The following is a 24,893-nucleotide window of genomic DNA, read 5'->3' as shown; positions in this document are numbered from 1 at the left end:
GAATTTAGTTGAGGAAATGAATTGCTATTTTGATACATGACGCTTTGATATAAAATAACATTTGTAATGCTTAGGATATTGCTAGTGTACTGATATAAATGTGATGCACGTGACATCCCAGCAACTTTGAGAAAAGAGTTGTCCCTGTTGAAATTTGAGACAGTCTATGCATAGCTTCTCACTCTATTGAATACAGTCAGTCGGTTGATGTCAACAATATTCAAAATAGTGTTCAAATAACGGGGTGTATCCACCAATCCAAAGAAAGGAGTAGGTGGGAGCTTGCAAGCCCACCATTCTGCTCTGTGGACAATGAATCCCATTGTTAGAGCGGGCACACAAGCATCTTGTCTTTATATCCAGTATCTATGTTCATATGGTGAAGGAGCAATTCTTCCCATAGCCAGTGAAGGGGAATCAGGACCTAAATAATGGATCCAATCCAGTCTCCAGCGCCACAACACTCTTCCCTCTCTCTCTCCCTGAGCCTTCATCAAATATAGAATCAGAGCAATGAATGGGAACAATTCATCATGGACGAGGAAGAGGAGGAAATTAAATCTGTAATAACGACACCGCAGCAACAGCCCAGAATCAGATTCAGGGCTCCAGCTCGGGGGCTCAGTGACCTTACTGCCTCTCTCTCTATCCTGTCGCCATGGAAACACACGGATGGTTCCGTCCTGTCAACCTGACTGGAGCAAAGATGACAGCCATGTTCTGTTTAAGGCAGACATGCAGGCATTTTTTGGACAAAATAATTCAGTAGACTTTTGGCCAAGTGTAGGCCTGTGGGTGTGTGGGTTTATATTTAGATTTGATTTGACTGTGTGTGTGTGTTACTTTCATGCCAATAGTCATTTGTAACATGTTACACAAGTAAGTCTGCAGGCAAGGGGAAATGTCAAAGGGATAGACAAATTGTTGCCTTGTCAGGTTAATGCCTTGAATACTTCTACATTACTGCCCTGTCTTCATCTAAATTATTCTTCAGATCTGATACCTTTTGCACTTGACCCCCAAAAAACATCTGAGTCAGATGGTTTAGACCCTATCTTCTTTTAAGGTTGCTCCCCCTATCATTGCCAATCCCATGTCCAACCTTTTTAACCTGTCTCTCCAGCCACGGTTGGTCCTCTATTTAAAGGGGGAGATCAAGCTGATCCTAACTGTAATAGGCCTATTTCTATCTATTTCTATCTTGCCCTGTTTATCAAAAGTGTTGGAAAAACGTGTAAATAATCAACTGACTAGCTTTCTTGATGTCTATAGTATTTTCACGGGTATGCAATCGGGTTTCCACTCAGATTATGGATGTGTAACTGCAACCTTAACGGTCCTCAATGATGTCACCATTGCCCTTGATTGTCAGCAATATTGTGCTGCTATTTTTTATTGACTTGGCCAAAGCTTTTGATAAAGTAGACCATTCCATTCTTGTGGGCCTGCTAATGAGTATTGGTGTCTGAGGGGCCTTTGGGCTGGTTTGCTAACTACCTCTCTGAAGGAGTGCAGTGTCTCAGCCACTGCCTGTCACCAAGGGAGTACCCCAAGGCTCAATCCTAGGCCCCACGCTCTTCTCAGTTTACATCAACAACATAGCTCAGCAGTAGGAAGCTCTCTCATCCATTTATATGCAGATGATAGTCTTTTTCTCAGCTGCCCCCCCCCAGATGTTGTTTTAAATGCTCTACAACAAAGCTTTCTTAGTGTCCAACAAGCTTTCTCTACTCTTAACCTTGTTCTGAACACCTTCAAAACAAAAGTCATGTGGTTTGGTAAGAAGAATGCCCCTCCCACACGTATTTTACTACCTCTGAGGGTTTAGAGCTTGAGGTAGTCACCTCATACAAGTACTTGGGAGTATGGCTATACGGTGCACTGTCCTTCTCTCAGCACATATCAAAGCTGCAGGCTAAAGTTAAATCTAGACTTGGTTTCCTCTATCGTAATCATTCCTCTTTCACCCCAGCTGCTAAACTAACCCTGATTCAGATGACCATCCTACCCATGCTAGAATACAGAGATTTTAAGATGTTTTTTTCCCACATCCATTAAGTAGACTAAAATATCCTTAAACTTTGTTTTAGCTTTCAATATGTTTTTATTTTATAAATAATTTCACTGCTTTGCACTGTTTTCGTCCTGTCTCACACCGACTTTTGACATTCTGCTATGTATTACACTTAAAGTGAAATCGGGTGCATTTAAAAAAAAGAGTCAAATAAATGGAAACTATATACATACAGTGGGGCAAAAAAGTATTTAGTCAGCCACCAATTGTGCAAGTTCTCCCACTTAAAAAGATGAGAGGCCTGTAATTTTTATTATAGGTACACTTCAACTATGACAGACAAAATGAGGAAAAAAATCCAGAAAATCACATTGTAGGATTTTTTTATGAATTTATTTGCAAATTATGGTGGAAAATAAGTATTTGGTCAATAACAAAAGTTTATCTCAATACTTTGTTATATACCCTTTGTTGGCAATGACAGAGGTCAAACGTTTTCTGTAAGTCTTCACAAGGTTTTTACACACTGTTGCTGGTATTTTGGCCCATTCCTCCATGCAGATCTCCTCTAGAGCAGTGATGTTTTGGGGCTGTTGCTGGGCAACACAGACTTTCAACTCCCTCCAAAGATTTTCTATGGGGTTGAGATTTGGAGAATATGGCTAGGCCACTCCAGGACCTTGAAATGCTTCTTACGAAGCCACTCCTTTGTTACCCAGGCGGTGTGTTTGGGATCATTGTCATGCTGAAAGACCCAGCCACATTTCATCTTCAAAGCCCTTGCTGATGGAAGGAGGTTTTCACTCAAAATCTCACGATACATGGCCCCATTCATTCTTTCCTTTACACGGATCAGTCGTCCTGGTCCCTTTGCAGAACAAAAGCCCCAAAGCATGATGTTTCCACCCCCATGCTTCACAGTAGGTATGGTGTTCTTTGGATGCAACTCAGCATTCTTTGTCCTCCAAACACGACGAGTTGAGTTTTTACCAAAAAGTTGTATTTTGGTTTCATCTGACCATAGGACATTCTCCCAATCTTCTTCTGGATCATCCAAATGCTCTCTAGCAAACTTCAGATGGGCCTAGACATGTACTGGCTTAAGCAGGGGGATACGTCTGGCACTACAGGATTTGAGTCCCTGGCGGCGTAGTGTGTTACTGATGGTAGGCTTTGTTACTTTGCTCCCAGCTCTCTGCAGGTCATTCACTAGGTCCCCCCGTGTGGTTCTGGGATTTTTGCTCACCGTTCTTGTGATCATTTTGACCCTACGGGGTGAGATCTTGCGTGGTGCCCCAGATCGAGGGAGATTATTAGTGGTCTTGTATGTCTTCCATTTCCTAATAATTGCTCCCACAGTTGATTTCTTCAAACCAAGCTGCTTACCTATTGCAGATTCACTTCCCAGCCTGGTGCAGGTCTACAATTTTGTTTCTGGTGTCCTTTGACAGCTCTTTGGTCTTGGCCATAGTGGAGTTTGGAGTGTGCCATTAATACAGGTAACGAGTGGAGGACAGAGGAGCCTCTTAAAGAAGAAGTTACAGGTCTGTGAGAGCCAGAAATCTTGCTTGTTTGTAGGTGACCAAATACTTATTTTCCACCATAATTTGCAAATAAATAAATTAAAAATCCTACAATGTGATTTTCTGGATTTTTTTTCTCATTTTGTCTGTCATAGTTGAAGTGTACCTATGATGAAAATTACAGGCCTCTCTCATCTTTTTAAGTGGGAGAACTTGCACAATTGGTGTCTGACTAAATACTTTTTTGCCCCACTGTATTAGATGTGAGTAAGCCATTGGTTACTTTTTTTTTTACACAAAATACAGTCGTGTCCAAGTATTGTGTCATTACCACCACGGGAAGCAAATTACATGATAATAAAGTTTTTCAAAACTTTGCGTACTTGGTTACCATGGATATGAATAGTGACCGTGGAGCACATTGATGTCATGGAGGGACATTCGCATTTTTATGTTGGGAAATTATATCAAAATAAAGGTAAATATGACTTGAGTAGTAAGTCATTACCAAATAGGCTATAATTTCATCAAATTGTTATATTTGTGAAATTGTTATAATTGTGTGTATTTAGGAAACATTGTAAGCTCAACTGGAGTTAGCATGCTAGAATCCCCTGCTATGTATGACCAAATACTGTAAAAATTGAATTCCCACCACACATCATTACCACCACAGAATCACAGTGATGATTAAGGACAGAGTGGGATGGTAATGACAAAATGTATTAGTTGATCCATTTTTACTTACCTTAAGACCTGAAAAGAGACGCAAGTTACATATATGTTCATGGTTAAGTTGAAACTGAACACTTATTTACTAAGACCATTACATTTTCAACTATGTTAGGATGATTGAGTGATTTTGATATCCATTTATGTGACTTACTATGGTTATTCATTTTTATTTATTCTATAAGATGCCCCCTAAATCAACCAAGGAGAGGACAAGTGCATTCTGTAAGTATTCAGACCCCTTGGCTTTTTCCACATTGTTAAGTTATAGCATTATTCTAAAACGGATTGAATGTTTTTTTCCTTGTCAATCTACAAACAAATACCCCATAATGACAAAGCAAAAACATGTTTGTTGAACATTTTTCAAATGCATTACAAATAAAAAATGGAAATATCACATTTCCATAAGTATTCAGACCCTTACTTCAGTATTTTGTTGGAGGACCTTTGGCAGTGATTACATCCTCGAGTCTTCTTGGGTATAACGCTACAAGCTTGGTACACCTGTATTGGGGGAGTTTCTCCCATTCTTCTCTGCAGATCCTCTCAAGCTCTGTCAGGTTGAATGGGAAGCATCACTGCACAGCTATTTTCAGGTGTTCAATCGGGTTCAAGTCAAGGCTCTGGCTGGCCACTCAAGGACATTCAGAGACTTGTCCCGAAGCCACAACTGCATTGTCTTGGCTGTGTGCTTAGGGTTGTTATCCTGTTGGAAGGTGAACCTTTGCCCCAGTCTGAGGTCCTGAGTGTTCTGGAGTGAGATCAAGGATCTCTCTGTATTTTGCTCCGTTCATCTTTCCCTTGATCCTGACTAGTCTCCCAGTCCCTGCAACTGAAAAACATCCCCAAAGCATGATGCTGCCTCCACCATTCTCCACTGTAGGGATTGTGCCAGATTTCGCTTGTCATTCAGGCCAGAGAATCTTGTTTCTCATGGTCTGAGAGTCCTTTAGGTGGCTTTTGGCAAACTCCAAGTGGGCTGTAATGTGCCTTTTACTGAGGAGTGGCTTCCGTCTGGCCACTCTACCTTAAACATGATGCAGGCCACTGTGTCCTTGGGGACCATCAAAGCTTCAGACATTTTTTGGTACCCTTCCCTGGATCTGTGCCTCGAACCAATCCTGTCTCGGAGCTCGACGGACAATTCCTTAGACCTCATGGCTTGGTTTTTGCACTTTGACTACTGTTCAGTCGCGTGGTCAGGACTTACGAAAATTCCAATTGGCTCAGAACAGGGCAGCACAGCTAGCCCTCAGATGTACACAGAGAGCTAATATTAATAATATGCATGTCAATCTCTACTTTTATTTATGAGAGGTATTGACATGTTGAATGCTCCGAGCTGTCTGTCTAAACTACTGGCACACAGCTCGGACATCCATGCATATGCCACGAGGTCTCTTCACAGTCCCCAAGTCCATAACAGACTATGAGAGGCACACAGTACTACATAGAGCCATGACTACCTGGAACTCTATTCCACATCAAGTAACTGACTCAAGCAGTAAAATTAGATTTAAAAAACAGATAAAAAACACCTTATGGAACAGCGGGGACTGTGAAGCATACACAAACATTGGAACACACACACGCACACACACACTGTACATACACACACACACACACTATACATACACGTGGATTTAGTACTGTAGCTATGTGGTAGAGGTGGACTAGGGGCCTGAGGGCACACAGTGTGTTGTGAAATCTGTGAATGTATTGTAATGTTTTTAAAATTGTATAAACTGCCTTAATTTTGCTGGACCCCAGGAAGAGCAGCAGCTACTAGAGCTGCCCCGGTCAACTGTAAGTGCTGTTGTGAAGTGGAAACGTTTAAGAGCAATAACTGCTCAGCCGTGAAGTGGTAGGTCACACAAGCTCACTGAACAGTACTGAAGCACATATCGCGTATGTCCTCGGTTGCAACACTCACTACCGATTTCCAAACTGCCTCTGGAAGCAATGTCAGTACAAGAACTGTTCCTTGGGAGCTTCATGAAATTCCATGGTCGAGCAACCGCACAAGAAGATCAACATGCGCAATGCCGCCTCCCGGATGGCGCAGTGGTTAAGGGCTCTGTACTGCGTCATCAGAGACTCTGGGTTCGAGCCCAGGCTCTGTCATAACCGGTCGCGACCGGGAGGTCCGTGGGGCGACGCACAATTGGCCTAGCGTCGTCCGGGTTAGGGAGGGCTTGGTCGGTAGGGATGTCCTTGTCTCATCGCGCACCAGCGACTCCTGTGGCGGGACGGGCGCAGTGCGCACTAACCAAGGTTTCCAGGTACACGGTGTTTCCTCCGGCACATTGGTGCGGCTGACTTCCGGGTTGGATGTGCTAAGAAGCAGTGCGGCTGGTTGGGTTGTGTATCGGAGGACGCATGACTTTCAACCTTCGTCTCTCCGGAGCCCGTACGGGAGTTGTAGCGATGAGACAAGATAGTAGCTACTACAACAATTGGATACCACGAAATTGGGGAGAAAAAGGGGTAAATGTTTTTACAAATAAAATAAAATAAAAACATGCGCAATGCCACGCGTCGGTGTAAATCTCAGTGCCATTCGACTCTGTAGCAGTGTAAATGCGTTCTCTGGAGTGAAGAATCACGCTTCACCATCTGGTATTCCAATGGACGAATCTGGGTTTGGCGGATGCCAGGGGAACGCAAACTGCCCCAATGCGTAGTACCAACTGTAATGTTTAGTGGAGGATGAATAATTGTCTGGGGATTTGTTTCATGGTTCGGACTAGGCCCCTTAGTTCCAGTGAATGGAAATCTTAACCTACAGCATACAATAACATTCTAGACGATTCTGTGCTTCAAACTTTGTGGCAACAGTTTTTGGAAAGCCCTTTCCTACATTTTTTAAAATGTATTTTATTTTACCTTTATTTAACTAGGTAAGCCAGTTGAGAACAAGTTCTCATTTACAACTGCAACCTGGTCAAGATATTGCAAGGCAGTGCGACACAAACAACACAGAATTACACATGGGATAAACAAATGTACAGGCAATAACACTATTGAAAAGTCTATATACAGTGTGTGAAAATGTAGTAAGTTTAGGGAGGTAAGGCAAATTGTCCATAGTGCCGAAATAATTACAATTTAGCAATTAAAACCTGGAGTGATAGATGTGCAGAAGATGAATGTGCAAGTAGAGATACTGAGGTGCAAAGGAGCAATAAATAAATGAGGATGAGGTAGTTGGGTGGACTTTTTACAGATGGGCTATGTACAGGTGCAATGATCGGTAAGCTGCTCTGACAGCTGATGCTTAGTTAGTGAGGGAGGTATAAGTCTCCAGCTTCAACATGACAATGCCCCCATGCACAATGTAAAGTCCATACAGAAATGGTTTGTTGAGATTGGTGTGGAAGAAATTGACTGGAGTGCACAGAGCCCTGACCTCAACTCCATCGAACGCCTTTGGGATGAATTGAAACACTGACTGTGAGCCAGGCCTATTCGTCAACATCTGTGCCCGAGCTCACTAATGCTCTTGTGGCTGAATGGAAGCAAGTCCCCACAGCAATGTTCCAACATCTAGTGGAAAGCCTTCCCAGAAAAGTGGAGACTGTTATAGCAGCAAAGGGGGGACCAACTACATATTAATGGCCATGATTTTGGAATGAGATGTTTGACGAGCAGGTATCCACATGCTTTTGGTCATGTAGTATAGATAAACTACATCAAAACAAGATCCTATAAGATACCAGGAGTATTTTAAGAAACAAAAAGAAAGATACCTCAAGGGAAAAGAAAGTGTTGAACTGAAACCCATTTCACAACTTTCCCAGTGAGGAAAAAAAGAAAAAATGGCTGAAATGGAAAATAAACCAAAGAAACAGCAGATCAACTATCCAGAAATATGTGGTCATGGAGTCATACCTGTGAAGGGACACACTCACCTGAAGTCTTACAGCTACAGAATGATGACCTACCTGAGTGAGCACACACCTGTCTCATGAGTCGGGATCAATATACTGCAGCCAGTGTACAATATTTTGTTTCATTTCAGCCAGTGTTTCCAACCTTGTACATGTATTTCTGTCTAATGCAATGAATCCCAAAATGTTTCTAAAATTTGCTTTGTAACCTTTGTTTTTTGAGGTTTTGAATGGTGTGTTCTATATATTCAAAAGAATTCAACATGTACAGTTGTGTCATTAAAATGTTTTTCACAGTTGTATATGCAATGTCATTTCCACCACACTCTGTCATTACCACCACACTCTGTCATTACCACCACACTCTGTCATTACCACCACACTCTGTCATTACCACCACACTCTGTCATTACCACCACACTCTGTCATTACCACCACACTCTGTCATTACCACCACACTCTGTCATTACCACAACAGTCTTTCCCACCACTGTACACATTGTTGAGGGAAAGGGGTATTAAATTACAATTGATATTGATGATGTGAACCTTATATGCTTTCAATAATTCAAAAAATAAGATTTGATGTGTTAAATACATGTTTCATTAAGGCATACATGGACATTTAGACATGAGAATGATAAATACATATAATTAAGAAAACTTCCAAATAGTAAAAAAACATGATTTAAAACAAGTTCATGTGAAATGTTATTTAAAATACATTTGGCAAAAGTTCTGTAATTTCCTTTTCAACTAAAATAGCACAGTACAGTATATGACATGGTGGAAATTACATTTCCCCTCTGGTATTTGGGGAAACAGATCATATTTACTCTTTTAAGAATATAAAATATTTGTATGGTCTCAGCCACTATTAGAGTTTGTTTCCAGACAGAAGAAAATATTCAGATAGATAAAAAGCAGTTTCAAGAGGTTTCATTTTCAAAAACATTTAACATCCAAAAGTGCCCGTATTTGCAAAATCAACCTGATACAGTGCCTTAAGAATTGTACATTAGCGTAGACCTTTACTGTGGCAGAGGCCACAGAGCGGGAAGACACAGAGGAGGCAGTGGTGGATGCTCCTTCCTCCTCAAAGGGGTTATTTGGCGGAACTGCTTGTTCATCAAAATGTAAATGAGGGGGTTTTACAGGGCTGAGCTCTTGGCAAAGAAGGCCGGAACTGTCATGCACATGGGTCCGAAGGTAAGTCCCTGGTGGGTGAAGACGTACACAAAAATGCTAGCACCCAGCCCACCATAAAGGAGCTAACCATCATGATGTTCATACAGGTGACCTCCCTCCCAGCCTTCTGGGGTGTTTCAGACTCCTGCTGGGCAGAAGTAGCCTCCTTCACGACACAGAGCAGGTTGCCGAAGGAGATGATGACCAGGGGAATGGTGAAGTGGCAGATGAACAGATGAACATGTAGATGACAAAATAATATTTTTTGACCTCTGGTGTAACAGTCAATACCGCGTGAGCACTGCATGCCCTCTGGGATGTAAACGTGATCAGCCAAACAGAGGGGGCACGGAACCAGCAGCAGTCGTCACCCAGGTGAATGCCACACCTGTGATGGCATGGCTCTCCCCGAAGCAGAAGTTGGAGATAGGCTTGCAGACGACAAACCGCCTTTGATAGCCATCACCACCAGGAACTGGAGGGCGATCAGACCGTCGTGGGTAAAAGCCCTCAATTGTGCAGCCGAAGGCAAAGTAGCCGTTCATGGAGGTGTAGAGCGTGGTGGTGAAACCGCTAAACACTGTGGAGAGATCGGCCACAGCCAGGTTGACCAGGGTGGAGTTGAGGGCCGTCCGCAGCTTCTTGTGTTTCACGGTGACGTAGAGTGTGAGGAAGTTGATGGGAAAGCAGGTGATGATGAGGAAGAACATGTATGTGGACAGACATGCATAGTCCCAGGGCTCAGCCAGGTAGTACTGAGGTAACTCATAGGGGCTCCACACCACCCCTATAGCGTTGGACATAGGGATATAGAATTTGGGTCCCTCTGTGCCTTCCATGGTTGCTGTGTCTGTGTAGAGTCTGTGGGTGTACGTGGGTAACCCTTGAGGGGTCCTGGGAAGGTGGTACTGGGATACTCTGAGATACCCACTGAGCACTGACCCCAATGGTTAGCCTTATAAAGCGGCTCACCTGATTACCAGGACTGATGTTGCGGCATTAATTGATGAATTGATCAATAATCAGTGCTGCTTTGAGTTGACAAGCAACTGATCAGAATATTAGGATTAATATGTCCATCATCATTAATCCGACTGTGCTCTGAACTAGCTTCTCATCAAATTATTCACGTTATTAGGGCCATTAGGGATATTATTAGGGTTATTATGGCTAATAGGAGGATACCTGTCAATCATCATTAGAATAATTGGTCTAAATTGACAACAATGTGTGTGTTGGAATCTTCACTGAGAGTCAATTATTCAGATGTACAGTAAAAGCCTGCATGGTGCTTTGTCCTACTCCCTTTCCCCCCAACAATGGCACATTTAGAGAATTTAAAATAGTGTCTGTTTTCCACACATTTTGGATAAGCAATTAAGAATCACCATAGGGAGTTTGAATTGTGTTTAATTACCTTGCAGTGTACCTCATTGCTAATTAAGATCAGACAGTTTTTGTAGCATGATAATTCAAATGAAAACAATGTACCTTTTAGTGACAATTAAAAATATCTTTCCTATATATTCAATATCAGTTAACATAATACCGGCATACTTGGAAATATTGCATTTGTCACTTTTAGTTTAAATTGCAATGGCAATTTCAGAATAAACACCCTTAATAACAATGCTATGTTGAAGTGTTTCAATGGTAAGACAGGGCCCGGTTTCCCAAAAGCATCTTAAGGCTAAATTAATCCTAGAACCATAGGATCCTACTCTAACGATGAACTTAACCTTAAGATACTTTTGGGAAACCGGGCCCAGGAGTGTTTAGATTGCGTTTGGTACTCCAAATGAACCACGTGTTTCTTGTTTGTACTCAAGTAGGTGTCAGAGTGCCATCTTATGGTCAACATGTGAAATCACATCCATCATGTATGTGATGTGACCTATCCCAGTGTTTTGCCTGGACATGCCAGAATTGTACTGTGCTGGTGGCAGAACAATATGTCACACAGGCAGACATTAAGGGATTTGAATGATGTGCTAAGGCAGGGTACCTCAACCGAATTTGGCCCACTGGTGGTTTTATTTAGCCCCCCCAAGTTTCCTGAGCAAAACAATATATATATATTTAATTTGCATTTTTTTATTGTTGGACATTAAAGGGATGAATGGGAACACTAGAGGTATTCCCATGTAGCTAGTTTATTAGAATGGGATGTTGCCCATTCTCGTTCAAGGCCATTGGTAGGGAATGACCTATCTGTCTCTGTCACTAGGAGTGGTGTCTGTAGATTCACAGATCAATATCATCTGTGGTAGCTATTTTACTGCATGGTAGGAGCCACGGCTGAGTGTTCTTCTCTGCAGCACTTCACAAGCCTTATTTATACAGCATGATTCCACAGCCCTGGGACACATCTCAGAGATGGAGACGATGCGCCTTCTGCTGTTGATCAAAACAATGGACAGGTCTTTCGGTGAGATATGGTGCGACAGGGTTTCAGTCTTTAACATAAAAATGTCTAAAATGTACAATGCTAAAAAAAGATGACTTTACACCACAGATGTTTCTGCTTTGGCTCGCCATTTGGTCCTTCCACTCCACGCTGAGGGCTTTCAAAGGACACGAGAGTCACGACTCAGCGTGACTTCACTTGACACCTGTCTACACTCTTTGTGACCATTAGAGAGCGGCCCCTGTCTAGATAAACTCTTGGAAAACGACAGAAAAGCAAAGGAATATTGTTGGTGTTTGGGAGGCTTGGTTGACTGATAAATGATTTGGTGAATTATATGAAAAGGGTTTCTCTCTATATGTGAGGACGGTGTTGGTGTGGGGAGATACGGTGATTTCTGTAAAAACACTGATTCACCTCTTTTCCCTCTGTCTGAATGAACAAAGGAAGTCGCTCTCACTCCAGTACTGTCTCCTGTGTCCGGGAGTTACATCCCCACAACTGCACTTAACGCTTCTCACATAGTCCACATGAATCACCAGATGAGAGGCCTTATTTGTCATGTGGTGTGTTAGAGATAAAGATGAACTGTGCAGGAGGTGTCTAATAAATCTTGGGCTACCAGTTGCAGAGGTTTTCAGAGAAAACGCATACAAATGTAAATAGTTCCGGCATTTTCTCACAGCAGTTCATCTTTGCTCAGTAGGGGAGAATGTCGAGCCAAAGGGTTAGTTGAGCCACCCCTTGTTTCTAGGAAACCATACACAAAACTAATCATGTGACCAAATCTTTAGGAAGAGGTCATAATTTAAAGGAGTCTGTGAAGGAAGAAATCACAAGGGGAAAGTGGTATGCAATCTTAAGACAAAAAAACATATTTTCACAAAGTGAAATGTAGGTTTCATGATGCTTGTATCTAAACCAAAGTAAATTGTTTTGCACATCAATTGGGGTCATAAACATGGAATGAAAGTGCATCCTTGTAGCTGTGTGGGCTAATATAGTCTAAATGTTTGCCCTGGGGCAAGTTGAGCCAATGGTCACCATACCCCATGCAAATGATGATTACATTTAGTAATTTTTATGCATAATATGCATAGTATTTTTGCAATGTGTCATGCATGTGAACTCATTTTTGTTTGTACAGAGCAGACATTATCATGCCACGTGTACACAAACATAAAACAAGCAGGGGTCTGGCCCCCCATGAGGTTATTGAGAGATCAGCCAAGGAAGAGAGAGATGGGAAGAAATCCATTTGAGCAGCTGCAAGGGATGAAAAGAATATGAAATTGAAGAGGTAAATTAACATAAAATAAACATGTACCTGTGTGAAAGAGAGGCTGTGGTAGACTAGCAGGAAGACACAAGGTCTTATCTGATGACATGGAGTCTGAGCTTCATAATGAAAGGCTGTGGTAGACTAGCAGGAAGACACAAGGTCTTATCTGATGACATGGAGTCTGAGCTTCATAATGAAAGGCTGTGGTAGACTAGCAGGAAGACACAAGGTCTTATCTGATGACATGGAGTCTGAGCTTCATAATGAAAGGCTGTGGTAGACTAGCAGGAAGACACAAGGTCTTATCTGATGACATGGAGTCTGAGCTTGATAATGAAAGGCTGTGGTAGACTAGCAGGAAGACACAAGGTCTTATCTGATGACATGGAGTCTGAGCTTCATAATGAAAGGCTGTGGTAGACTAGCAGGAAGACACAAGGTCTTATCTGATGACATGGAGTCTGAGCTTCATAATGAAAGGCTGTGGTAGACTAGCAGGAAGACACAAGGTCTTATCTGATGACATGGAGTCTGAGCTTCATAATGAAAGGCTGTGGTAGACTAGCAGGAAGACACAAGGTCTTATCTGATGACATGGAGTCTGAGCTTCATAATGAAAGGCTGTGGTAGACTAGCAGGAAGACACAAGGTCTTATCTGATGACATGGAGTCTGAGCTTGATAATGAAAGGCTGTGGTAGACTAGCAGGAAGACACAAGGTCTTAGATGACATGGAGTCTGAGCTTGATAATGAAAGGCTGTGGTAGACTAGCAGGAAGACACAAGGTCTTATCTGATGACATGGAGTCTGAGCTTCATAATGAAAGGCTGTGGTAGACTAGCAGGAAGACACAAGGTCTTATCTGATGACATGGAGTCTGAGCTTCATAATGAAAGGCTGTGGTAGACTAGCAGGAAGACACAAGGTCTTATCTGATGACATGGAGTCTGAGCTTCATAATGAAAGGCTGTGGTAGACTAGCAGGAAGACACAAGGTCTTATCTGATGACATGGAGTCTGAGCTTCATAATGAAAGGCTGTGGTAGACTAGCAGGAAGACACAAGGTCTTATCTGATGACATGGAGTCTGAGCTTCATAATGAAAGGCTGTGGTAGACTAGCAGGAAGACACAAGGTCTTATCTGATGACATGGAGTCTGAGCTTGATAATGAAAGGCTGTGGTAGACTAGCAGGAAGACACAAGGTCTTATCTGATGACATGGAGTCTGAGCTTGATAATGAAAGGCTGTGGTAGACTAGCAGGAAGACACAAGGTCTTATCTGATGACATGGACTCTGAGCTTGATAATGAAAGGCTGTGGTAGACTAGCAGGAAGACACAAGGTCTTATCTGATGACATGGACTCTGAGCTTCATAATGAAAGGCTGTGGTAGACTAGCAGGAAGACACAAGGTCTTATCTGATGACATGGACTCTGAGCTTCATAATGAAAGGCTGTGGTAGACTAGCAGGAAGACACAAGGTCTTATCTGATGACATGGAGTCTGAGCTTGATAATGAAAGGCTGTGGTAGACTAGCAGGAAGACACAAGGTCTTATCTGATGACATGGAGTCTGAGCTTGATAATGAAAGGCTGTGGTAGACTAGCAGGAAGACACAAGGTCTTATCTGATGACATGGAGTCTGAGCTTGATAATGAAAGGCTGTGGTAGACTAGCAGGAAGACACAAGGTCTTATCTGATGACATGGAGTCTGAGCTTCATAATGAAAGGCTGTGGTAGACTAGCAGGAAGACACAAGGTCTTATCTGATGACATGGAGTCTGAGCTTGATAATGAAAGGCTGTGGTAGACTAGCAGGAAGACACAAGGTCTTATCTGATGACATGGAGTCTGAGCTTGATAATGAAAGGCTGTGGTAGACTAGCAGGAAGACACAAGGTCTTATCTGATGACATGGAGATAATCTGGTAGACTAGCAGGAAGACACAAGGTCTTATCTGATGACAAGAGCTTGATAATGAAAGGCTAGACTAGCAGGAAGACACAAGGTCTTATCTGATGACATGGAGTCTGAGCTTGATAATGAAAGGCTGTGGTAGACTAGCAGGAAGACACAAGGTCTTATCTGATGACATGGAGTCTGAGCTTGATAATGAAAGGCTGTGGTAGACTAGCAGGAAGACACAAGGTCTTATCTGATGACATGGAGTCTGAGCTTGATAATGAAAGGCTGTGGTAGACTAGCAGGAAGACACAAGGTCTTATCTGATGACATGGAGTCTGAGCTTGATAATGAAAGGCTGTGGTAGACTAGCAGGAAGACACAAGGTCTTATCTGATGACATGGAGTCTGAGCTTGATAATGAAAGGCTGTGGTAGACTAGCAGGAAGACACAAGGTCTTATCTGATGACATGGAGTCTGAGCTTGATAATGAAAGGCTGTGGTAGACTAGCAGGAAGACACAAGGTCTTATCTGATGACATGGAGTCTGAGCTTGATAATGAAAGGCTGTGGTAGACTAGCAGGAAGACACAAGGTCTTATCTGATGACATGGAGTCTGAGCTTGATAATGAAAGGCTGTGGTAGACTAGCAGGAAGACACAAGGTCTTATCTGATGACATGGAGTCTGAGCTTGATAATGAAAGGCTGTGGTAGACTAGCAGGAAGACACAAGGTCTTATCTGATGACATGGACTCTGAACTTCATAATGAAAGGCTGTGGTAGACTAGCAGGAAGACACAAGGTCTTATCTGATGACATGGAGTCTGAGCTTGCTAAACATATCAAGAATCTCGCAGACCAATGTCATGGGCTTAGTAGCCTCAAATGCAAAGAACTTGCCCACGAACTGGCCCAGACACCTGTTCAAGAAATGGAAGGGTATGGTACATTGAACAGAGAGATCTATATCTAGATGTAGGCACATATTTAAGATATACAATATACCGCACCCCCATTTCATTAAACATGTATCTACCAGCATCCACTGTCACAGGAAGCCCCTACCCACTTACCCCAAGGCGGCTCAACTTACCCTGTCCCTATGGTCAACTTAACCCATACCCGGGGTAAGTTGTGCCAAGAGACCACTTTATTTTGGACAAGCTATGTTTTTGAAAACTGTTAGGTTTACATGAATTCTGACTTTTCCATGGATACACAACATTCTGAAATACACAGAACAGCTCGTCAGGGCATGGACTCCACAAGTTGTCGAAAGCATTCCACAGGGATGCTGGCCCATGTTGACTCCAATGCTTCAAGTTGGCTGGATGGCCTTTGGGTGGGGGACCATTCTTTTTACACACGGGAAACTATTGAGTTTGAAAAATCCAGCAGCATTGCAGTTCTTGACACACTCAAACCGGTGTGCCTGGCACATACTACCATATCCTGTTCAAAGGAACGTATATGTTTTGTCTTATCCATTCACCCTCTGAATGGCCCACATACACAATCTCAATTGTCTCAAGGCTTAAAAATTCTTCTTTAACTTCTTGAAACTCCCCATCCCGGATCCGGGTTTGTGACTAAAGCCTCAGGCTCATTAGCATAACGCAACGTTAACGATTTCTGAAAATCGCAAATAAAATGAAAATAATGTGTCTGCTCTCAAGCTTAGCCTTTTCTTAACAACACTGTCATCTCAGATTTTCAAAATATGCTTTTGAACCATAGAAATTGACTAATTTGTGTAAGAGTATGCAAAGCTAGCATAGCATTTTGAGTAGCATTTAGCACGCAACATTTTCACAAAAACCAGATAACCAAATAAATAAAATCATTTACCTTTGAAGAGCTTCTGATGTTTTCAATGAGGAGACTCTCAGTTACATACCAAATGCGCAGTTTTTCCTGAAAGTGTCTGTGTGTAGGAGAAATCGTTCCATTTTCTACATTGCGTCTGGCTACCGAAACGAACCGAAAATTCAGTCACCTACAACGTAAAACTTTTTACGGATTAACTACATAATATCGACCGAAACATGGCAAGCGTTGTTTGGAATCAATCCTCAATGTGTTTTTTCACATATCTCTTCATTGATATGCAGTTCGTGGAAGCTTGCTTTCCTCTCTGTATCGCATGGAAAAATACTGGCAGGTGACTTTTGCGCACCAATTTCGGCGCAGGACACCGGGCGGACACCTGGTAAATGTGGTCTCTTATGGTCAATCTTCCAATGATCTGCCCACAAATACGTCACAATGCTGCAGACACCTTGGGGAAACGACAGAAAGGGTTGACTCACTCCTCTTGCATTCACAGCCATATAAGGAGACAATGGAAAACAGAGCCTCAAAAATCCTTGTCATTTCCTGGATGCCATCTCATCTTGGTTTTGCCTGAAGCTCACGTTCTAGGGCACGCACAGAGAATATCTTGGTATTTCTGGACACGTCAGAGTGTTTTCTTTCGAATGGTATCAATTATATGCATAGTCGAGCATCTTTTTGTGACAAAATATCTTGTTTAAAGCGGGAACGTTTTTCATCCAAAAATGAAATAGCGCCCCCATAGATGTAAGAGGTTAACCTGTTTTCTTCCCTTCATCTACACTGATTGAAGTGGATTCAACAGGTGACATCAGTAAGGGATCATAGCTTTTACCTGGTCAGTCTATGTCAGGGCTGCCCAACCCTCTTCCTGGAGATCTACTGTCCTGTAGGTTTTCAGTCCAACCCTCATTTAGAGTACATGATTCAGCTAGTTAAGGTCTTGTTGAGCAGCTAATTAGAAGAATCAGGTGTGTTAAATTAGGGTTGGACTGAAAACCCACAGGACGGTAGATCTCCAGGAAGAGGGTTGGGCAGCCCTGGTCTACGTCATTAAAATATCAGTTGCTTCTAAAGTTTTGTACACTCAGGGTCTATGTAGATATATTGTTAGAAATAACACTATGTTTCCCTTGACGTAGTAATGCTGAATGTAAAGAACGACTGAACATACCCCACTCGCCCATATATAATGCCTGAATCCCCAGGCTGCTAGTTTTTACACAGGATTTTGTTCAGTTAGCCACATAGAAATATGTATAGGGCTGATGATGACCTGTAGCCTCTCCCAAGGTAGTTTCATTGCCTCTGGACACTGCACTGCACATTGTGTATGTACATTTTCATATCGTCGCAATTCAGTTGAACTGGGGTCTTATCCAGGGAAAACAAACTGCAGTGTTTTGCAGTGGACTTTCAACACACACAGTGCCCTTCCACAGAGGGACTTACACAGGAGATACAATGCATGTAAATCAGCCTGCGGTTTGCAAAGAACAACACACACATGAGCACATGAGATATCCGTCTGCTGGTTGACCTGACTGAGTAGAAAAATTGAAATAGAAATGCTAAAATATTTATTTGTAATAAACTTTCCGACACAATGGCTTTTTGTGAGACCTGGTATTGTAAGCTTACTGACTGTGCTGTAATGGACTCCAGAGCTTTGTTTTCTCCAGGGTCTTCAACCATCACTAACTATCAAACAATCCTGACACTTTCTTCCTCACTCCTGTTTTAGGGATTATTTTTGTTATTGCAGAACAAAGCCCCTTTGCTCTCTGGAACAAAGACAGACACTCTTTAGGCTTCAGGCTGACCATGGCTAGCCGTAAACTTCCTGCTCTCTGGGGCCCGGAGCCTGCAGGGGACCCTTCACCCTGGAGCGGGCTTTGGGAATGGTCAATAACAGTCTAGACTCCATGTTGACCAGTGGCCTCTCTGTTAAGAAAATGGGGATTCCCTGGACATTCATGTTCTCTGGTTACATGTGTGTGCATACAGACAATAACATTTGTCCCAATCCATCTGGATAGGTGAAAGCTAAAAGTGAACGGTATCTGCAATATTGTTTTCACCTATCCCATTCTTTCAGTATTCTTTACGACCTCAGCTCAGTCAAAGATTATAATCACTGACATTTGACAAATTGCTGAATGTTTTTTTAAGTAACTCTACCATTGTCACACCATGATTTGTGTTACCTGTGTGATATCCAATTGTTAGTAGCTACTATCTTTTCTCATCGCTACAACTCCCATACCGGCTCGAGAGAGTCGAAGGTTGAAAGTCACGCATCCTCCGATACACAACCCAACCAAACTGCACTGCTTCTTACCACAGCGCGCATCCAACCCGTAAGGCAGCAGCACCATTGTGCCGGAGGAAACACTGTGCACCTGGCGACCTTGGTTAGCGCGCACTGCGCCAGGCCCGCCACAGGAGTCGCTGGTGCGCGATGAGACAAGGACATCCCTACTGGCCAAGCCCTCCCTAATCCGGACGACGCTAGGCCAATTGTGCGTCGCCCCACGGACCCCCCGGTCGTGTCCAGTTATGACAGAGACTGGGCGCGAACCCAGAGTCTCTGGTGGCACAGCTGGCGCTGCAGTACAGCGCCCTTAACCGGGAGGCCTCCTTCCTGGTGTTGACTGTTCTGCCTGCACTGACCCTGAGATTGTCTTCCGTTTTATGCCTTACCCCACCGTTCTGGATTATTGACCCCTGCCTGCCCTGACCTGTCATTTGCCTGCCCCTGTTGTTAGGAATAAACCTTTATTTCTTCAACTCTGTCTACATCTGGGTCATACCTCAAACATGATAACCATGAAGTCTTGTGATAATGCAAAATAACAAAATAAACATTATCTATAGACATCTATGGCAGAGGAGAGGGAACATGTTAGGAATGGATTGTAATCATCCCTAAATAAAACTGTCAGCAGAAATCCTGCCCAGTGAATCAAGGACAAATGAAAGCCCCTTAGTATGGATGCCAGTTGTGTCATTATTACATGCGTGTGGACATTATTATTACTATCACCCTATATTGGGTGTGCTTATATACAGTAGAGTGGTAAATCTATTGGCACAGCTATACAGCAACCAGGAAGATGTTTTTTCTCAATTATTTAGGCGGTAGATCAGATTTTTTTGTAAATGTATATAAACTATATATTTTTTTGTTGTTATATTTTCCTTTATTTTCCCCTAACCCTCGCCTAATTGAAGGAAACTAATGGGAAACAACAGGCTCTACTTCCAGCGTATTCCAGCTTATACATACTATATACATTTTACGGACCAACATTAGTTATATTTTGCAATACTTATCTTTTGTTTTCAGTCCCATCCTTCAGCTACCCTCTGACCCCTCACATCTATCTCTGAAGACCATCCATTTTGTTTTTTTCTATCCACCATATATATTTTTCAATTGTGCTGTTTCATAAAAGTTCTGAACCTATATACATTTTACGGACACAGTATATTTTACGTGAGTTATCTTGTTGTTTTTAGTCCCACCCTTCAGCTCCACTCAACCCCTCCCATCTATCTCTGAACACCAACCAGTTTTGATTTCTCTTTGCTACAAAAAAGTACTACAATCTACAAAACAAGAAACATGAAAAATCCAAAACAGTCCTATCTGGTGCTACAAACACAAAGACAGGAACAATCACCCACAAAACCCAACACAAAACAGGCTACCTAAATATGGTTCCCAATCAGAGACAATGACTAACACCTGCCTCTGATTGAGAACCATATCAGGCCTAACATAGAAATGGACAAACCAGACGCACAACATAGAATGCCCACCCAGCTCACGTCCTGACCAACACTAAAACAAGGAAAACACACACGAACGATGGTCAGAACGTGACAGTACCCCCCCCAAGGTGCGGACTCCGAACGCACAACCTAAACCTATAGGGGAGGGTCTGGGTGGGCATCTGTCCGCGGTGGCGGCTCTGGCGCTGGATGTGGACGCCACTCCATTATTGTCTTAGTCCCCCTCCTTAGCGTCCCTTGAGTGGCGACCCTCGCCGCTAACCTTGGCCTAGGAACCCTAACAACGGGCCACGCTGAATGGCGAATCCTGGCTGACTGGCGGATCCTGGCTGAGTGGCAGTTCTGGCAGATCCTGTCTGAATGGCGGATCCTGGCTGACTGGCAGTTCTGGCGGATCCTGGCTGAATGGCGGATCCTGGCTGAATGGCAGATCCTGGCTGAATGGCGGATCCTGGCTGACTGGCGGTTCCGGCAGCTCCTGGCTGAATGGCGGATCCTGGCTGAATGGCGGATCCTGGCTGACTGGCAGTTCTGGCAGATCCTGGCAGACTGGTGGATCCTGGCTGACTGGCAGTTCTGGCAGATCCTGGCTGACTGGCGGATCTGGCGGCGCTGGGCAGACTGGCGGCACTGGCGGCGCTGGGCAGACTGGCGGCACTGGCGGAGCTGGGCAGACTGGCGGCGCTGGGCAGACTGGCGGCACTGTGCAGACTGGCGGCACTGGACAGACTGGCGGCACTGGGCAGACTGGCGGCGCTGGGTAGACTGGCGGCACTGGCGGCGCTGGGCAGACTGGCGGCACTGGCGGCGCTGGGCAGACTGGCGGCACTGGCGGCGCTGGGCAGACTGGCGGCGCTGGGCAGACTGGCGGCACTGGCGGCACTGGGCAGACTGGCGGCGCTAGGCAGACTAGTGGCACTGGGCAGACTGGCGGCGCTGGGCAGACTGGCGGCGCTGGGCAGACTGGCGGCGCTGGGCAGACTGGCGGCACTGGGCAGACTGGCGGCACCGGTGGCGCTGGGCAGACTGGCGGCACCGGCGGCGCTGGGCAGACTGGCGGAACCGGCGGCGCTGGGCAGACTGGCGGCGCTGGGCAGACTCGCGGCGCTGGGCAGACTGGCGGCGCTGGGTAGACTGGCGGCACTGGGCAGACTGGCGGCACCGGTGGCGCTGGGCAGACTGGCGGCACCGGCGGCGCTGGGCAGACTGGCGGCGCTGGGCAGACTGGCGGCGCTGGGCAGACTGGCGGCGCTGGGCAGACTGGCGGCACCGGCGGCGCTGGGCAGACTGGCGGCACCGGCGGCGCTGGGCAGACTGGCGGCGCTGGGCAGACTCGCGGCGCTGGGCAGACTGGCGGCGCTGGGTAGACTGACGGCGCTGGGCAGACTGACGGCGATGGGCAGACTAGCGGCGCTGGCGGCGCTGGGCAGACTGGCGGCGCTGGGCAGACTGGCGGCGCTGGCGGCGCTGGGCAGACGGGTAGCTCAGGCGGCGCTGGACAGGAAGGCTCTGGCAGTGCTGGACAGAGAAGCTCTGGCGCCTCTGGACTGAGGGGCGCTGGTGCCTCTGGACTGAGGGGCTCTGGCGCCTCTGGACTGAGGGGCTCTGGCGCCTCTGGACTGAGGGGCTCTGGCGCCTCTGGACTGAGGGGCGGAAACTCTGGTAGCGCCGGACAGGCGGGAGCACCTGTGTTCATGGGACGGAGAGACAGCCTGGTGCGGGGTGCCGGCACTGGTGGTACCGGGCTGGGGACACACACCTGAGGGTGAATGCCTTGCATACTACGCCAAATCAACTCCTCTCTCTCTTCACAATCCCCCAATTCTATTAACACCTCCTCGAGTGTCTCCTCATCTCCCATCCGTTCCTGGCTGACTGGCAGTTCTGCAGATCCTGGCAGACTGGTGGATCCTGGCTGACTGGCAGTTCTGGCAGATCCTGGCTGACTGGCGGATCTGGCGGCGCTGGGCAGACTGGCGGCACTGGCGGCGCTGGGCAGACTGGCGGCACTGGCGGAGCTGGGCAGACTGGCGGCGCTGGGCAGACTGGCGGCACTGGGCAGACTGGCGGCGCTGGGTAGACTGGCGGCACTGGCGGCGCTGGGCAGACTGGCGGCACTGGCGTCGCTGGGCAGACTGGCGGCACTGGCGGCGCTGGGCAGACTGGCGGCGCTGGGCAGACTGGCGGCGCTGGGCAGACTAGTGGCGCTGGGCAGACTGGCGGCGCTGGGCAGACTGGCGGCGCTGGGCAGACTGGCGGCGCTGGGCAGACTGGCGGCGCTGGGCAGACTGGCGGCACTGGGCAGACTGGCGGCACCGGCGGCGCTGGGCAGACTGGCGGCACCGGCGGCGCTGGGCAGACTGGCGGCACCGGCGGCGCTGGGCAGACTGGCGGCGCTGGGCAGACTGGCGGCGCTGGGTAGACTGACGGCGCTGGGCAGACTGACGGCGATGGGCAGACTGGCGGCGCTGGCGGCGCTGGGCATACTGGCGGCGCTGGGCAGACTGGCGGCGCTGGCGGCGCTGGGCAGATGGGTAGCTCAGGTGGCGCTGGACAGGAAGGCTCTGGCAGTGCTGGACAGAGAAGCTCTGGCGCCTCTGGACTGAGGGGCGCTGGTGCCTCTGGACTGAGGGGCTCTGGCGCCTCTGGACTGAGGGGCTCTGGCGCCTCTGGACTGAGGGGCGGAAACTCTGGTAGCGCCGGACAGGCGGGAGCACCTGTGTTCATGGGACGGAGAGACAGCCTGGTGCGGGGTGCCGGCACTGGTGGTACCGGGCTGGGGACACACACCTGAGGGTGAATGCCTTGCATACTACGCCAAATCAACTCCTCTCTCTCTTCACACTCCCCCAATTCTATTAACACCTCCTCGAGTGTCTCCTCATGTCCCATCCGTTCACTCTCCTCCATTCTGTCCAATAACTCCTCGACCCTCTCAGACTCAGCCCTCAGCTTCGCCGATAGCTCCGATAACATCCATGGCTCCTTACGGTTAACAGGGGAGTTGGCTCAGGTCTGGCTCCTGACTCTGCCACACTCTCCCTGTGCCACCCCCCCAAGAAATTTTTGGGGGTGCCTCTCGGGCTTCCAGCCGCTCCGCCGTGCTAGCTCCTCATAATGCCACCTCTCTGCTTTCGCTGCCTCCAGCTCGGCTTTGGGGAGGCAATATTCCCCTGGCTCTGCCCAAGGTCCTTTCCCGTCAAGGATCTCCTCCCAAGTCCATTCTTCCAAATAGTGCAGCCTCTCCCACTGCTGCTGCTGCTCCTGCTGCTTCTGCTGCTGCTGCTGTTGCTCCTGCTGCACCTGTCGCTTCTCCTGCTGTTGCCTCTGTTTACCACGCCGCTTGGTCCTTGATTGGTGGGTGATTCTGTAATGGTTTTCTTGTGGGGAAAGAGAGGCGGACCAAAATGAAGCGTGGTTAGTTTTGTGCTTCTTTAATAAAGATGAAAGTACTACAATCTACAAAACAAGAAACATGAAAAAACCAAAACAATCCTGTCTGGTGCCACAAACACAAAGACAGGAACAATCACTCACAAAACCCAACACAAAACAGGCTACCTAAATATGGTTCCTCATCACAGACAATGACTAACACCTGCCTTTGATTGAGAACCATATCAGGCCTAACATAGAAATGGACAAACCAGATGCACAACATAGAATGCCCACCCAGCTCACGTCCTGACCAACACTAAAACAAGGAAAACACACACGAACGATGGTCAGAACGTGACAATGATGTTTCACAAAAGTTCTGAACCTTTCAATTCTCATAGTTTCTCCAGATTCTAAAATGAAAATTGTTTTTGCTAAGAGTATTATTATATTATTGGTCGATTGACTATGACTTTTTAAATCACCCAGCAGTGCTATTTTCAGAGTTAGCGCCATGTAAATGTTGCAATTATTCAGCCATTCCTGAATGTGCAACCAAAAACAAGTGTCACATTCGCTGGAATAATTATCGGACCAAGCTGTAGCGCGATATGGTTTCCACATATTATTTATTAGAAACTCACAAATCAACAAAGAAAGAATGAAACAAACAACGAACTGTAACAAAGAGGTGTAACATACACTAACTCAAAACAATATCCCATAAAACACAGGTGGAAAAAATGCTACTTAAATATTATCCCCAATTAGAGACAACGATAGCCAGCTGCCTCCAATTGGGAATCATAGTAAACAAACTGGAGGGCGCGCAATTAAAATAAATAATCATAAAAATTATGGATATTAAACATGTAGGTACATACAAGTGTCTTATATTGGTTGAAAGCTTAAATTCTTGTTATTCTAACTG

At 45.6% G+C, this 24,893-nt stretch overlaps 1 pseudogene; it reads right to left on the bottom strand.

Annotated features, from left to right (window-relative positions):
* Positions 1-9,313: 9,313 nt before the first annotated feature.
* LOC135542080 (rhodopsin, freshwater form-like) lies at positions 9,314-10,189 on the bottom strand (annotated as a pseudogene).
* Between the last annotated feature and the right edge of the window lie 14,704 nt (positions 10,190-24,893).

The sequence above is a fragment of the Oncorhynchus masou genome, chromosome 6 (assembly GCF_036934945.1).
Source record: "Oncorhynchus masou masou isolate Uvic2021 chromosome 6, UVic_Omas_1.1, whole genome shotgun sequence".
Lineage (NCBI taxonomy): Eukaryota > Metazoa > Chordata > Actinopteri > Salmoniformes > Salmonidae > Oncorhynchus > Oncorhynchus masou.
This window is presented reverse-complemented; position numbering and strand designations above follow the sequence as displayed.